The following is a 14,252-nucleotide window of genomic DNA, read 5'->3' on the forward strand; positions in this document are numbered from 1 at the left end:
GTCTATCCAGTTCAGCCTGTTATCCTGCAGGTTGATGGACAAGCCATCGATACCATGTCATTGTGCAGCGGAGGGACCATTGAAGTGATAGAGGTAGCACCCTCCCTCTGTTAAACCACTTAGGTGTCACAGTTTCTATTTTCCGCAACATCTACAGTAAGGGTTTAAATAGCTAAGATCTAATTTCCTGCTTGTATGATCCTACTGTAGCTGTTGCTGCAGGAGCCTAGCTGTGTATTACAGCTGTGATCCTGCAGCTGATTGCATGGGTACTGTGACTGAGGAAAATGCCATAATAGTATGGTGACGGACCTGGGAGGACACATGCCAGTGACGTAATGGTAAGTTAAGTAATTAAAAAGATCTCTTAGACCTGTTGGGCTGATATTAAAATTAATATTGTGTAAGTTCAACTCAAGAGTGTGATAGCATATGAGTCTAATATAAGTGCAAGCTAAACTCAATCTCCTCCCACTGAGATCAAAATTGACTGCTGCTAAAATTTTACAATGCTCACTTTGTGTCCCTGGCTCTGCAGTAATACATAGTTATTATGCAATGTGTAATCCCAAAATGCTATGTATAGGTAGTAAATAGTTAAAAACTGGCAGCCTGTTAGTGGTATTGCCGTGGATACAGGCCAGACCTGTCCCTTTTGGCTTGTTTTTGCAGGTTTAAAGACCAGTCTGGCAGCAGCCAGTGTGAGAGAAGGAGTTTAGGAGACTGACTGCAGCCTGTGAGGAATCTACAACCTCTGAGAGAAAACATTAACCCCTTAAGGACTCGGCCCTATTTCACCTTCTGGCCATTTTTTGCAAATCTGACCATTGTCACTTTAAGTGCTGTTAATTTAAAAACGCTTTGACTTATCCAGGCCATTCTGAGATTGTTTTTTCGTCACATATTGTACTTTATGACACTGGTAAAATGAAGTAAAAAAAAATCATTTTTATTTATAAAAAAATACCAAATTTACCAAAAATTAGTAAAAAATTGCAAATTTCCAAGTTTCAATTTCTCTACTTCTATAATACATAGTAATACCTCCAAAAATAGTTATTACTCTACATTTCCCATATGTCTACTTCATGTTTGGATTATTTTGGGAATGATATTTTATTTTTTGGGGATGTTACAAGGCTTAGAAGTTTAGAAGCAAATCTTGAAATTTTTCAGACATTTTCAAACACCCAATTTTTAGGGACCAGTTCAAGTCTGAAGTCACTTTGCGAGGCTTACATAATAGAAACCACCCAAAAATGACCCCATTCTATAAACTACACCCCTCAAGGTATTCAAAACAGATTTTACAAACTTTGTTAACCCTTTAGGTGTTCCACAAGAATTAATGGAAATAGGAGATACAATTTCAAAATTTCACTTTTTTGGCAGATTTTCCATTTTAATAATTTTTTTCCAGTTACAAAGCAAGGGTTAACTGCCAAACCAAACTCAATATTTATGGCCCTGATTCTGTAGTTTACAGAAACACCCCATATGTGGTCGTAAACCGCTGTACGGGCACACGGAAGGGTGCAGAAGGAAAGGAATGCGATACGGTTTTTGGAAGGCAGATTTTGCTGGACTGTTTTTTTTGACACCATGTCCCATTTGAAGCCCCCCTGATGCAACCCTAGAGTAGAAACTCCAAAAAAAAAGTGACCCCATCTAAGAAACTACACCCCTCAAGGTATTCAAAACAGATTTTACAAACGTCGTTAACCCTTTAGGTGTTCCACAAGAGTTATTGGCAAGTGGAGATGAAATTTCAGAATTTCAATTTTTTGGCAAATTCTCCATTTTAATCCATTTTTCCCAGTTACAAAGCAAGGGTTAACAGCCAAACAAAACTCAATATTTATGGCCCTGATTCTGTAGTTTACAGAAACACCCCATATGTGGTCGTAAACCGCTGTACGGGCACACGGCAGGGCGCAGAAGGAAAGGAAGGCCATACGGTTTTTGGAAGGCAGATTTTGCTGGACTGTTTTTTTTGACACCATGTCCCATTTGAAGCCCCCCTGATGCACCCCTAGAGTAGAAACTCCAAAAAAGTGGCCCCATTTTGGAAACTACGTTGTAGGGTGGCAGTATTGTTGGTACTAGTTTAGGGTACATATGATTTTTGGTTGCTCTATATTACACTTTTTGAGAGGCAAGATAACAAGAAATAGCTGTTTTAGCACTGTTTTTATTTTTTGTTATTTACAACATTCATCTGACAGGTTAGATCATGTGATATTTTTATAGACCAGGTTGTCACGGATGCGGCGATACCTAATATGTATACTTTTTTTTAATGTAAGTTTTACACAATGATTTAATTTTTGAAGCAAAAAAAATCATGTTTTAGTGTTTCCATAGTCTGAGAGTCATAATTTTTTCAGTTTTTGGGCGATTACCTTGGGTAGGGTATGATTTTTGCGGGATGAGATGACAGTTTTATTGGCACTATTTTGGGGTGCGTGTGACCTCTTTGATCGCTTGCTATTACACTTTTTGTGATGTAAGGTGACAAAAAATGGTTTATTTAGCACAGTTTTTATTTAAATTTTTTTACGGTGTTCATCTGAGGGGTTAGGTCATGTGTTATTTTTATAAAGCCGGTCGATATGGACGCGGCGATACCTAATATGTATACTTTTTTTTTTATTTATGTAAGTTTTACACAATAATATAATTTTTGAAACAAAAAAAAATCATGTTTTATTGTCTCCATATTCTGAGAGCCATAGTTTTTTCAGTTTTTGGGCGATTATCTTAGGTAGGGTCTCATTTTTTGTGGGATGAGATGACGGTTTGATTGGCACTATTTTGGGGTGCATATGACTTTTTGATCGCTTGCCATTACACTTTTTGTGATGTAAGGTGACAAAAAAAGGTTTATTTAGCACAGTTTTTATTTTTTTATTTTTTACGGTGTTCATCTGAGAGGTTAGGTCATGTGATATTTTTATAGAGCCGGTTGATTCGAACGCGGCGATACCAAATATGTATACTTTTTTTTTTATTTATGTAAGTTTTACACAATAACAGATTTTTTCAAACAAAAAAGATGATGTATTAGTGTCTCCATATTCTGAGCCATAGTTTTAAAAATTTTATCTCAGGTAGGGGCTCATTTTTTGCGGGATGAGGTGACGGTTAGATTGGTACTATTTTGGTGGGCAAACGCCTTTTTGATCGCTTGCTGTTGCACTTTTTGTGATGTAAGGTGACAAAAAAATTGTTTATTTAGCAGAGTTTTTATTTTTTATTTATTATGCTGTTCATCTGAGGGTTTAGGTCATGTGATATGTTTATAGAGCCGGTCGATATGGACGCGGCGATACCTAATATGTATACTTTTTTTCCCCCTATTTTTTATCAATTTTTTTTTACTTTATTTGGGGAAAATGACGTTTTTGTTTATTTTTACTTGAAACTTTTAATTTTTTGGGGGGAAAGCTTTATTTTTGAAACTTTTTTTTTCACTTTATTTTTTGTCCCACTTTGGGACTTGAAATTTTGGGGGTATATTCCTTTACAATGCATTCCAATACTTCTGTATTGGAATGCATTGGCTGTATGATTAATACTGTGTGTATTACTCATACAGCTTCCGGGGCCTGTGAGATCCAGGGGGCTGGATCTCACAGGCCCTTCACCGGAAGGCAGCGCAGATGCCTCAGGGAGGCATCGTACTGCCTTCAATGCCATCGGGTCCCCCCCACAGCCCCATGGGGACCCGATGGCACCACCGCCGCACCAGGTAAAAGCCGCAAACCACAGGTGCGGCGATCGCCGACACGGGGGGTCACGGGACCCCCCCGCGCATTTAGCCGAAGTGCCTGCTCAATGATTTGAGCAGGCACCTTGTTCCGATCACCGCCCACCGGTGATCGGAACAACACATGACGTACCGGTACGTCATGTGTCCTTAAGGACTCGGGAACCATGCCGTACCGGTACGTCATGTGTCCGTAAGGGGTTAAAGGGTAACTGTGTCATATATATTATTTTTTGCTAGTTTATTAGAGCTAGGCATGTATACCTGAGTTAGTCTGTCAATGATTGTCAAAAGATCTGTAATTACCTTATAATAATAGCTTTCATTAATGTCCTCTGTCCCTTTCCACTGCTCCCTTAAAAGACAGTTGCTATGGCTTGTCTGTCTCTGGCTAGGAAGACAGGAAGACGGAGGGGCAGTCCTTCACACTGCATGCCTGCATTAGGCTTCAGAGTGAAGAGTAGGGATGAGCGAATCGACTTCGGATGAAACATCCAAAGTCGATTCACATAAAACTTTGTTTCAATACTGTACGGAGCGAGCGCTCCGTACAGTATTAGAATGTATTGGCTCAGATGAGCCGAAGTTATTACCTTGGAACCGAACCCCAGCCAATGCATTCTAATACTGTACGGAGTGCTCGCTCCGTACAGTATTGAAACAAAGTTTTATGCGAATTGACTTCAGATGTTTCATACGAAGTCGATTCACTCATCCCTAGTGAGGAGGCGTGTCTCTCAGTAATTAAATCGGATTTGGGATATGTTGGCTAATCTCTCAATTTTATCATCAGTTTAAGGATTTAGTAAGTCTGCAGAGTGTTTGCTATTACTATATTGTTATATTGATTATTACATCCACATAATTGCTATCTTGTGTAGGATGTCTATTGTGGTACTTGTGGTCCGCCGCGGGCATCCTCCACTGTATGCATTTTTGCTGGGGATCGCTATTAGCAATGGGCCACAAGTGCAGGATTTGCTCCCCTGTATATACATGCACAACTGCATATGGGTTTGAGCACTTCCTGCCTGTTTAACACCACACCATTTGTTTGGATATAGAGATACCTGGAGGTGTATAAACTCCAATTTAAATGAGCCTGTTTTCCATCCACAGGCTACATTTAGGTGCACCTGCAAGGCCTGGGCCTTATTAGCTGGTCTTGAGTGGGACTCGCAGACTCCTCCCTCCTCCCATTGCTAGCATGGTTTCATGCTGGAGGTAACTGGTGAGTTGTCTGTGAGTCGGACCTTTACGCTCCTGTAATCTGCCCACTGGCTCCTGGTATTGCCCATATGGCTCAGGTAGGTGAGTGTTAGGACCAGAGCTACTTGAGAAACCTTGGCATGGTGCTCGGGCTCAGACATGTGCCCCTAGTGGGATATGTTGGCTAATCTCTCAATTTTATCATCAGTTTGAGGGTTTAGTAAGTCTGCAGAGTGCACCTGTCTTTGCTATTATTATATTAAAAATGGCTGCAGCCTGACATTTTGACTCCCACTGCTATGCTGGACCGTCTGCTGGCGGATGTGTTCTGGAGGGCTTTGCCGTACTCTCTCCAGCACTGGATCGGCCAGGTGTCTCCGTGTAATGCCTTGGAGATGGTCGACCTGGTCAAGCGCTATGAGGCCACCAGAAATCTACCGGGGGGTTCTATTGGGAGGGGGCCAGTCAAACCCCGGAAATCTCCACCCCAGACCCGGCGGCCGGTGCCAGATAGACCCACCCGGGACGTACCCCCTGCAGATCCAACCCCGGTGGTCTGCTGGCGTTGTCAGGAGCCTGTACACGTAAGGGCCGACTGCCACTCATTATATGCCATAAAGTTGTGTGCCACAGGAACCTCCGAGACTATGGACAATAGCCACCTGGGCCAGGTGGAAGTGGGGGACACTCTGGAGGTGGCACTGCTGGATTCAGGAAGCCTGGTGTCCCTGGTAAGAGCTGCCCTGGTGCGGCCTGCCGAGTATACTGGCCGAAAGGTCGGCGCTGTCTGTATCCATGGGGACTTAAGGACTATCCTAAAGCATTGGTCTGTCTATCAACGGTGGCCGGCAGGTGGACTCATGAGGTGGCTGTCGCCACAGGGCTACATTATGAATTAATAATTGGGCGAGACTTCCCCAGTTTCCCGTCACTGTGGCCTGAGGCGAGAGTCACCAATACACATGAGACAGATGTAACCCTAGCAGAGTGGCCCGGCTCAGGAGGGAGACCAGAACCCTGGGAACCTGAGTCCGAAGGGCGAGCGGTAGCGGTGACCGCCACTTCGGTGGAGGAGGGGGAGACAACCCCACTAAGTGTGATGGTAGGAGATGTGGAGGACTTGCCGCCAGATCCGGAGTTAGCAGACCTCAACGTCTCCGGAGATAATTTTGGTACAGCACAGCACCAGGACCCGACTCTATCTCGAGCCTGGGAAAATGTAGTAGTGGTTAAAGGGTGAGCCGCAACAACCAGGGGCCGAGTCTATGTTGCCCCGTTTTGTGGTTCAACAGGAGATGCTGTACCGAGTAAATAAACTACGGGGTTAGCATATTGAGCAGCTGGTGGTGCCCAAGGCAAATCACAAGTTCGTGTTGGATTTAGCCCACCAACATGTTCTTGGGGGACACCTGGGCCAGCAGAAAACGCAGGACCAGATTCTACAGCGGTTCTACTGGCCCAGTGTGTTCAGAGAGGTAGAAGAGTATTGCAAGTCTTGCTTAACCTGCCAGATAACCAGCCCCCAGCCACATTTCCGTAGTCCCCTCCCCTGGTCCCTCTCCCGATTATTGAGGTTCCATTCGAGCGGATCGCTATGGATCTCATAGGCCCAGTACCAAAGTCAGCTAGAGGGCACCAGCACATCCTGGTCATCCTCGACTACGCCACGCGGTACCCTGAGGCGGTGCCACTGAATCATACTTCAGCCAAACTCATAGCTAAGGAGTTAATGGAGATGTTTTCTCGAGTGGGTCTGCCTAAGGAAGTTCTAACTGACCAAGGGACCCCGTTAATGTCCAAGGTCATGAGGGAACTCTGTAAGTTGCTCCACATAAAACAGTTACGGACATCCTTGTATCATCCGCAAACGGATGGCCTGGTAGAGCAATATAACCAGACATTAAAAAATATGTTGAAAAGAGTGGTGTCTAAGGATGGTAGGGACTGGGACCTTCTTCTGCCCTCTCATGCTCGCAATACGACAAGTGCCCCAGGCCTCTAACGGGTTCTCGCCCTTTGAACTGCTATACGGCAGACACCCTCGCGGTTTGTTGGACGTCGGCAAAGAGGCGTGGGAACAGCCACCTACACAAAAGTGTTGTTGAGTACGTCACCCAGATGCAGGGACAGATGGAAACAGTGTTACCTCTGGTTAGGGAGCATATGGAGGCAGCACAGCGAGCCTAGAGTAGGGTCTATAATCGACAGGCTCGGGTCCGAAACTTTAACCCGGGTGATCGGGTGTTGGTTCTGGTACTGACTGTAGACAGTAAGTTCCTAGCTAGGTGGCAGGGGCCCTACGAGGTACTTGAGAAAATTGGAGAGGTAGATTACAAAGTACACCAGCCAGGGAGGTGAAAGCTGCAGCAGGTGTACCATGTGAATCTGCTCAAGCCATGGAAGGAAAGGGAAACCTGTACGGAAGACATCCCACATTCAGGGTTCCTAGGGGAGGCGGTTTCGGCCCCTCAGTCTGAAGCAGGGGAAGCGGCTGCCACAGTGAAAATTGCTGACAGCCTCTCCTCTAAACAGGCTCAGGAAGCCAGGGAGTTCATTAGTCGGAACACGGGTGTGTTCTCAGACCTCCCTGGATGCACGTCCGTAATCCGGCATGACAGTATCACTGAGCCTCAGGCAAAAGTCCGGTTAAAACCGTACCGGGTACCCGAGGCTCGGCGACAAGCCATCACGGGAGAAGTGCAGCTAATGCTGCCAGCTGGGTGTCATCGAGGAGTCAAAAAGTCAGTGGGCCAGTCCGATAGTATTAATACCCAAGCCAGACGGGACATTGCAGTTCTGTAATGACTTCCACAAACTTAATGAGGTGTCCAAGTTTGACGCGTATCCCATGCCCCAAGTGGATGAGCTTATTGAATAGTTGGGCCAAGTCCGGTATTTTTCTGTGTTGGACCTCACCAAAGGGTACTGGCAGGTACCCTTGACGGAGGCTGCCAAAGAAAAAACGGCTTTCGTCACGCCAGAGGGGCTGTATCAGTACAAGGTATTACCCTTTGGGCTACAAGGCGCTCCCGCCACATTTCAAAGGCTAATGGATATTGTACTCCGTCCACATCGTCGATACACTTCGGCGTACCTGGACGATATCGTTGACCATAGCACCGACTTGGAAAGTCACCTACCTAAAGTACAGTGCTGTACAGCCTGTCTGGGGGGTGTATTTCCCCTGTAACTTGGGGCTACTATGTCAGCCCCAGTTACAGGAGAAATCAATAGTGAAAAAATAAATAATTTAAGTCAAATGTCCCCCAGAGGTCTTGATTGACCTTATGGGGGACACAAAGTGTAAAATAAAATAAAAAATTTAAAAAAATAAAAAAGGGTTTCATAAAAAAAAATAATAATAAAAAAAAAAAAAAGGTTTCACATGAAAAAATAAATTCTCCAATTAAGTAATAAAAAAATATAAAAAATAGGAAAAAATAAATAAAATAGACTTAACTGTATTTTGTATTGCCGCGTCCGTGACGGCAGGCTCTATAAACATATCACATGATCCACCCTGCCCGATAAACACCATAAAAAATAAAAAATAAAAACAGTGTCAAAAAAGCCATTTTTGTCACCTTACATCACAAAAAGTGCAACACTAAGTGATCAAAAAAGCGTATGTCCCACAAAATGGTACCAATAAAACAGTCACCTAATTCTGCAAAAAATGAGCCCCTACATAAGAAAAAAGTAAAAAAAAACTATAGCTTTCAGAACATGGAGACATTAAAACATATTTTTCTGTTTAAAAAATGCTATTATTGTGTTAAAGTGAAATAAATAAAAAAGGAGACATATTAGGTATCGCCTTGTCCATAACAACCAGCTCTATAAAATTATCACATGACCCAACCCCTCAGATAAACGTCATAAGAAAAAAAATAGAAACAGTACCAAAAAAAAGCAATTTTTTGTCACCTTACATCACAAAGAGTGCAATAGCAAGCGATCAAAAAGTCATATGCACCCCAAAATAGTGACAATCAAACCGTCATCTCATCCCGCAAAAAATTATATCCTACCTAAGACAATCGTCCAAAAAAATAAAAAAACTCAGACTATGGAAACACTAAAACATTCTTGTGGTCCGTCAGGATGAGAACCGGAACCACCGAACCCTCGAGCAAGTGCCTCCATTCTTTAAGGGCCTGCACGATGGCCAATAACTCCCTGTCACCAATCTCATAGTTGCACTCCGCGGAAGACAGTTTCCGGGAGTAAAACCCACAGGGAAGCAGAGGACCCTCTGGTGTTCTACGCTGAGACAGAAGGGCGCCTACTCCCGTCTCAGACGCGTCCACCTCGAGGACAAAGGGCAACCCAGGGTTGGGATGCGACAGAATCGGAGCCGACACAAAGGCGGACTTTAGGGCCTCAAAAGCTCGGATGGCCTCGAGCGGCCAGACCTGGGAATTACTGCCCTTCCTGGTCAGATCCGTGAGAGGCTTGGCCAGCATGGAAAAGTCCCTGATGAACTTCCGATAATAATTGGCGAAGCCCAAAAAGCGCTGCAGGGAACGAAGACCACTGGGCTGGGGCCACTGTAAGACAGCCGAAACCTTCTCAGGATCCATGGAGAACCCCTCAGCGGAAATGATGTAACCTAAGAAGGTTACCTGGGATCGGTGAAATTCGCATTTCTCAAGCTTACCGAACAGCTTGTTCTCTCGTAACCGTTGCAACACTCGTCTGACATCCAGAATGTGGGCCTCCATGGATTCAGAATATACCAAGATGTCATCCAAATAGACCACCACACACTGCTGCAACAGGTCACGGAAAACATCGTTGATGAATTCCTGAAAGACTGCGGGCGCATTGCACAACCCAAAGGGCATAACCAAGGATTCATAATGACCGGTCCTGGTGTTAAACGCGGTCTTCCACTCATCGCCCGCCTTGATCCTTACCAGGTTATATGCCGCCCTCAGGTCGAGTTTGGTAAAGACCGTGGCCCCTTTAAGGCGATCGAACAGCTCGGAAATCAAGGGTATCGGGTAAGCGTTCTTGATCGTGATGCGATTGAGACCCCTGTAATCGATGCAAGGCCTCAACTCACCGCCCTTCTTTTTCACAAAGAAAAATCCAGCCCCTGCCGGGGACGAAGATTTGCGAATGTGTCCGCGTGAAAGCGCCTCCCTCACGTACTCCTCCATGGCCTCATTCTCCGCTACCGACAGTGGATAGACTTTGCCACGAGGAGGAACGGCACCAGATTGTAACTCTATGGCACAATCGTATGGGCGGTGCGGAGGTAGGGCAACCGCGCGCACCTTATCGAATACATCCCGGTACTCCTCGTATTCAGGAGGCAACAGAGAGTCCGAGGAAGTACACAGCAACTTGACAGACCCATGGATGCAACTAGCCCCACACTGCGGTGACCACGAGAGGATCTCGACCGATCTCCAATCGAAAGTCGGATTATGCTTCTGGAGCCAGGGGTACCCAAGACCACCGAGTAGTGTGGAGACGAAATAACCTGGAGGCAGACCGACTCTCTGTGAACGGCACCAATGGCTATCCCCACTGGAAGGGTCTCATGAGTCACGTGTGGCGGCAGAAGGGGTCTGCCGTCTATCGCCTCAAGAGCCAGTGGGGAACCTCGAGCCTGCAGAGGAATGGAATTGGCGGCAGCGAACACACTATCAATGAACAAACCACCAGCACCAGAGTCCACCAACGCCTGGGTCGTCACCGAGCCCCCGACCCAGGAGAGGACAACAGTGATCAGTGGTTTGTCAACACGGGAAACCGGGGACGAGGAGACTCCACCCAAGATCTGCCCCCGACAGGATCTCAGGTACGAGCGTTTTCCCGGACGGTTCGGACATGCCAACAGAAAATGCCCACCGAGACCACAGTACATGCATCGGCCCTCGCGTCTCCGGAGTGCCCTCTCCCCCTCGGACAGGCGAGCAAACCCCAGCTGCATGGGTTCACCCCCAGACAAGTCATCCCCAGGAGGCGTGGGAGGAGAGGGAGGCACGGGTGGGACAGCAAACGTAGGCACCAATCTGTTAGAAGACCTCCGCAGGTTCTCCTTAAAGGAAGGTCTCTCCCTGAGTCTGGTGTCAATCAAAATCAGGAAAGAAATAAGAGACTCGAGCTCAACTGGTAGGTCCTTAGCTGCAACCTCATCCTTCAAGGCATCCGAGAGACCATGAGAGAAAGCAGCGACCAGAGCCTCATTATTCCAGCCCACCTCTGCTGCCAGGGTACGAAACTCAATGGCGTATTCAGCTACGGATCGTGAACCCTGTCTGATGGACATAAGGAGCTTCGCAGCAGAGGCAGCACGAGCAGGCACATCGAATACCTTCCGAAGAGAAGCAACAAAACCGGAAAACTCGGCAACCACCGGATTGTTGTTCTCCCATAAAGGGCTGGCCCAGGCCAAGGCCTTGTCCGAGAGCAGCGAGATCAAGAAGCCCACCTTTGATCTCTCAGTAGGAAAGGCATGTGGCAGCAACTCGAAATAAATGCCCACCTGGTTAAGGAAACCTCGGCACTGAGTTGGCTCTCCCCCAAAGCGCTGTGGAAGAGGGGCAGAACCGGTCATACCCCGAAACACCGCAGGCGCAACAACAGGTGTCGGGGTAGATTCTGGCGCAACAACCGGAGCGGCAGTAGGAGCGAGCCCAGGAGCGACAACCGACCCATCGGCAACGGGAGCGAAATGAGCCGTGCGTTCAAGCAGGGTTTGCAACGCCACAGCGAACCGACCCAACAGGTGATCCTGCTGATCAAGTCTGGCAACCAGCGTGGGTAGCGAGGATGGCCCTGTACCGTCAGAATTCATGGCTTGGTCCTAATGTCACGAAACCATGAACCAGACGTACAACAAGAGATAAGTGAAAAAAAGAAGGCTTTATTGAAAATAAAGCTGTAAAGCAAAAGTCCAAACGGATGGTGAAACCGAGCAGAGTCTTTGCGAAGCCAGAGGTCAGGAACCAGAAGGGTAGTCAGACGAAGCCAGGATCAGGAACCAGCAGGGTAGTCAGACGAAGCCAGGATCAGGAACCAGCAGGGTAGTCAGACGAAGCCAGGATCAGGAACCAGAAGCAGCAGCAGTCTTAGAAGCATGTGAACACAAGAGGACCAAGCAAGGAACTGAAGCCACAGACCTCCTATATATATGAGCTAGGCATCCAGCTCCTCCCAGTGGGAAGGAGGAGCCGCAGGGTGGAAGGCTACAAGAAACCCAGAAACCAAGATGGCCGCCAGCACATGTCAAACGAAGGAGAACAGCAGGAAGGTAAGACCATGACAGAGAGATTCACCTCGGCCCCTATTCTCGTACAGCCAGATGTCTCGCTTCCTTTTATTGTAGAGGTTGACGCATCAGAGGTGGGGGTGGGAGCGGTACTATCTCAGGGCCCATCCCCTGGTGAATGGCGTCCGTGTGCTTTCTTTTCGAAGAAATTGTCTACTGCAGAAAGGAACTATGATATTGGCAACAGGGAACTTTTGGCTATTAAGTTGGCTTTTGAGGAGTGGCGTCATATTTTGGAGGGGGCGGTTCATCCCGTCACGGTGATTACTGATCACAAAAACGTATTATATCTGGAGTCTGCTAAACGTCTCACCCCTAGACAGGCTCGGTGGTCGTTATTTTTTACTAGGTTTAATTTTGTAATAACCTATCGCCCGGGGGCAAAAAATACTAAGGCGGATGCATTGTCTCGAAGTTTTCCTGGAGGGGGTGATGTTGAGGTACCAGAGCCCATTTTGCAAAAGGGGGTGGTGGTCTCTGCATTACACTCAGGTTTGGAGGGGAGGTTGTTGGAAGCTCAGGGGGATGCCCCGGCCTCCTGCCCCTCGGGTAAACGGTTTGTGCCAGAAAATTTATGACTGGAGATACTAAAAGAACACCATAACAAATTGCCACTACCGCCTCCACCGGTGGTTGTTGATGGCAGTCTTGAGTTTCAGGTAGAAAAGATTGTTGATTCACGATATGTTCGCCGCTCTCTTCAGTACCTGGTGCACTGGAAAGGTTATGGTTCCGAAGAGAGAATGTGGGTTCCAGCATCAGAGATAAAAGCGGACAGACTAATTCGGGCTTTTCATAGCTCCCATCCGGAGAGGCCTGGTCTTGAGGGTCCAGGGGCCCCTCGTAGAAAGGGGGGTACTGTCACGACTGTGACTGATCCAGACAGGTCTGGGAGGAGAAGGTCGCAGCGACTTGCTACTCGCGATAGCTTGTGAGTTTGCTCCGTGGTTCAGGGTATGTCATCTGGGTTTTGCCTTGTGAACCTTTTTATCCTGACTGGGAGTTTGTAGGCATCCTTCTCAGGTGAGTCCTGTCTGCCACTCCCAGCTACTATATTAGTTTCACTTTCACTTGCAGTCATTGCCAGATATAGTCCTTACTTCCAGTGCTACTCTGACCTTGGTAGGAGATCGTTTGATGGTGTTGCTGTGGAGCTCTTGTCCGGCGTGGACTGTCGTGTTTGGGATCGCCTTCTCTGCTCGTGACTGGATAAGTCTATCTCTGCTGTTGTTTGTTTGTTGCTGTCTTCCCCTGTTGTTTTCCTAGACGTGAGTGATGGTGACTAGCGCTCCCATCGGCCTTTCCCCAGTCCAGTCTTGTTAGGGCGACTGAGGGTTTAGGCATCCTGCTCGCCGCACGGGTTCACACCCCGTCTAGGGTATCAGGGCAGACAGGTGCCAGCTTAGGGTTAGTCAGGGGTGGCCATTCTATTTCCCATCCGTAGATAAGGGTCCCCCTTCCCCTCCGTCTGGTGCGACCGCTGCTGGGACAGCGGTCGTGACAGCACCACTAACCAAACACTGCCACGAAGACCAAGGAACTCTCCAAAAAAGTAAGGGACAATGTTGTTGAGAAGTACAAGTCAGGGTTAGGTTATAAAAAAAATATCCAAATCTTTGATGACCCCCAAGAGCACCATCAAATCTATCATAACCAAATGGAAAGAACATGGCACAACAGCAAACCTGCCAAGAGACAGCCGCCCACCAAAACTCATGGAGCGGGCAAGGAGGGCATTAATCAGAGAGGCAGCACAGAGACCTAAGGTAACCCTGGAGGAGCTGCAGAGTTCCACAGCAGAGACTGAAATATCTGTACATAGGACGACAATAAGCTGTGCGCTCCATAGAGTTGGGCTTTATGGCAGAGTGGCCAGAAGAAATCCATTACTTTCAGCAAAAACAAAAAGGCACATTGTGAGTTTGCGAAAAGGCATGTGGGAGACTCCCAAATGTATGGAGGAAGGTTCTCTGGTCTATTGAGACTAAA

The 14,252-nt window shown here is 46.9% G+C and overlaps 1 protein-coding gene across 1 annotated transcript in view; it reads right to left on the minus strand.

Moving 5' to 3' along the window:
• Window positions 1-14,252, minus strand: part of LOC120998035 (cytochrome P450 2J5-like) — a 270,926-nt gene that overhangs the window by 148,536 nt on the left and 108,138 nt on the right. The window lies entirely within an intron of this gene.

The sequence above is a fragment of the Bufo bufo genome, chromosome 4 (assembly GCF_905171765.1).
Source record: "Bufo bufo chromosome 4, aBufBuf1.1, whole genome shotgun sequence".
NCBI lineage: Eukaryota > Metazoa > Chordata > Amphibia > Anura > Bufonidae > Bufo > Bufo bufo.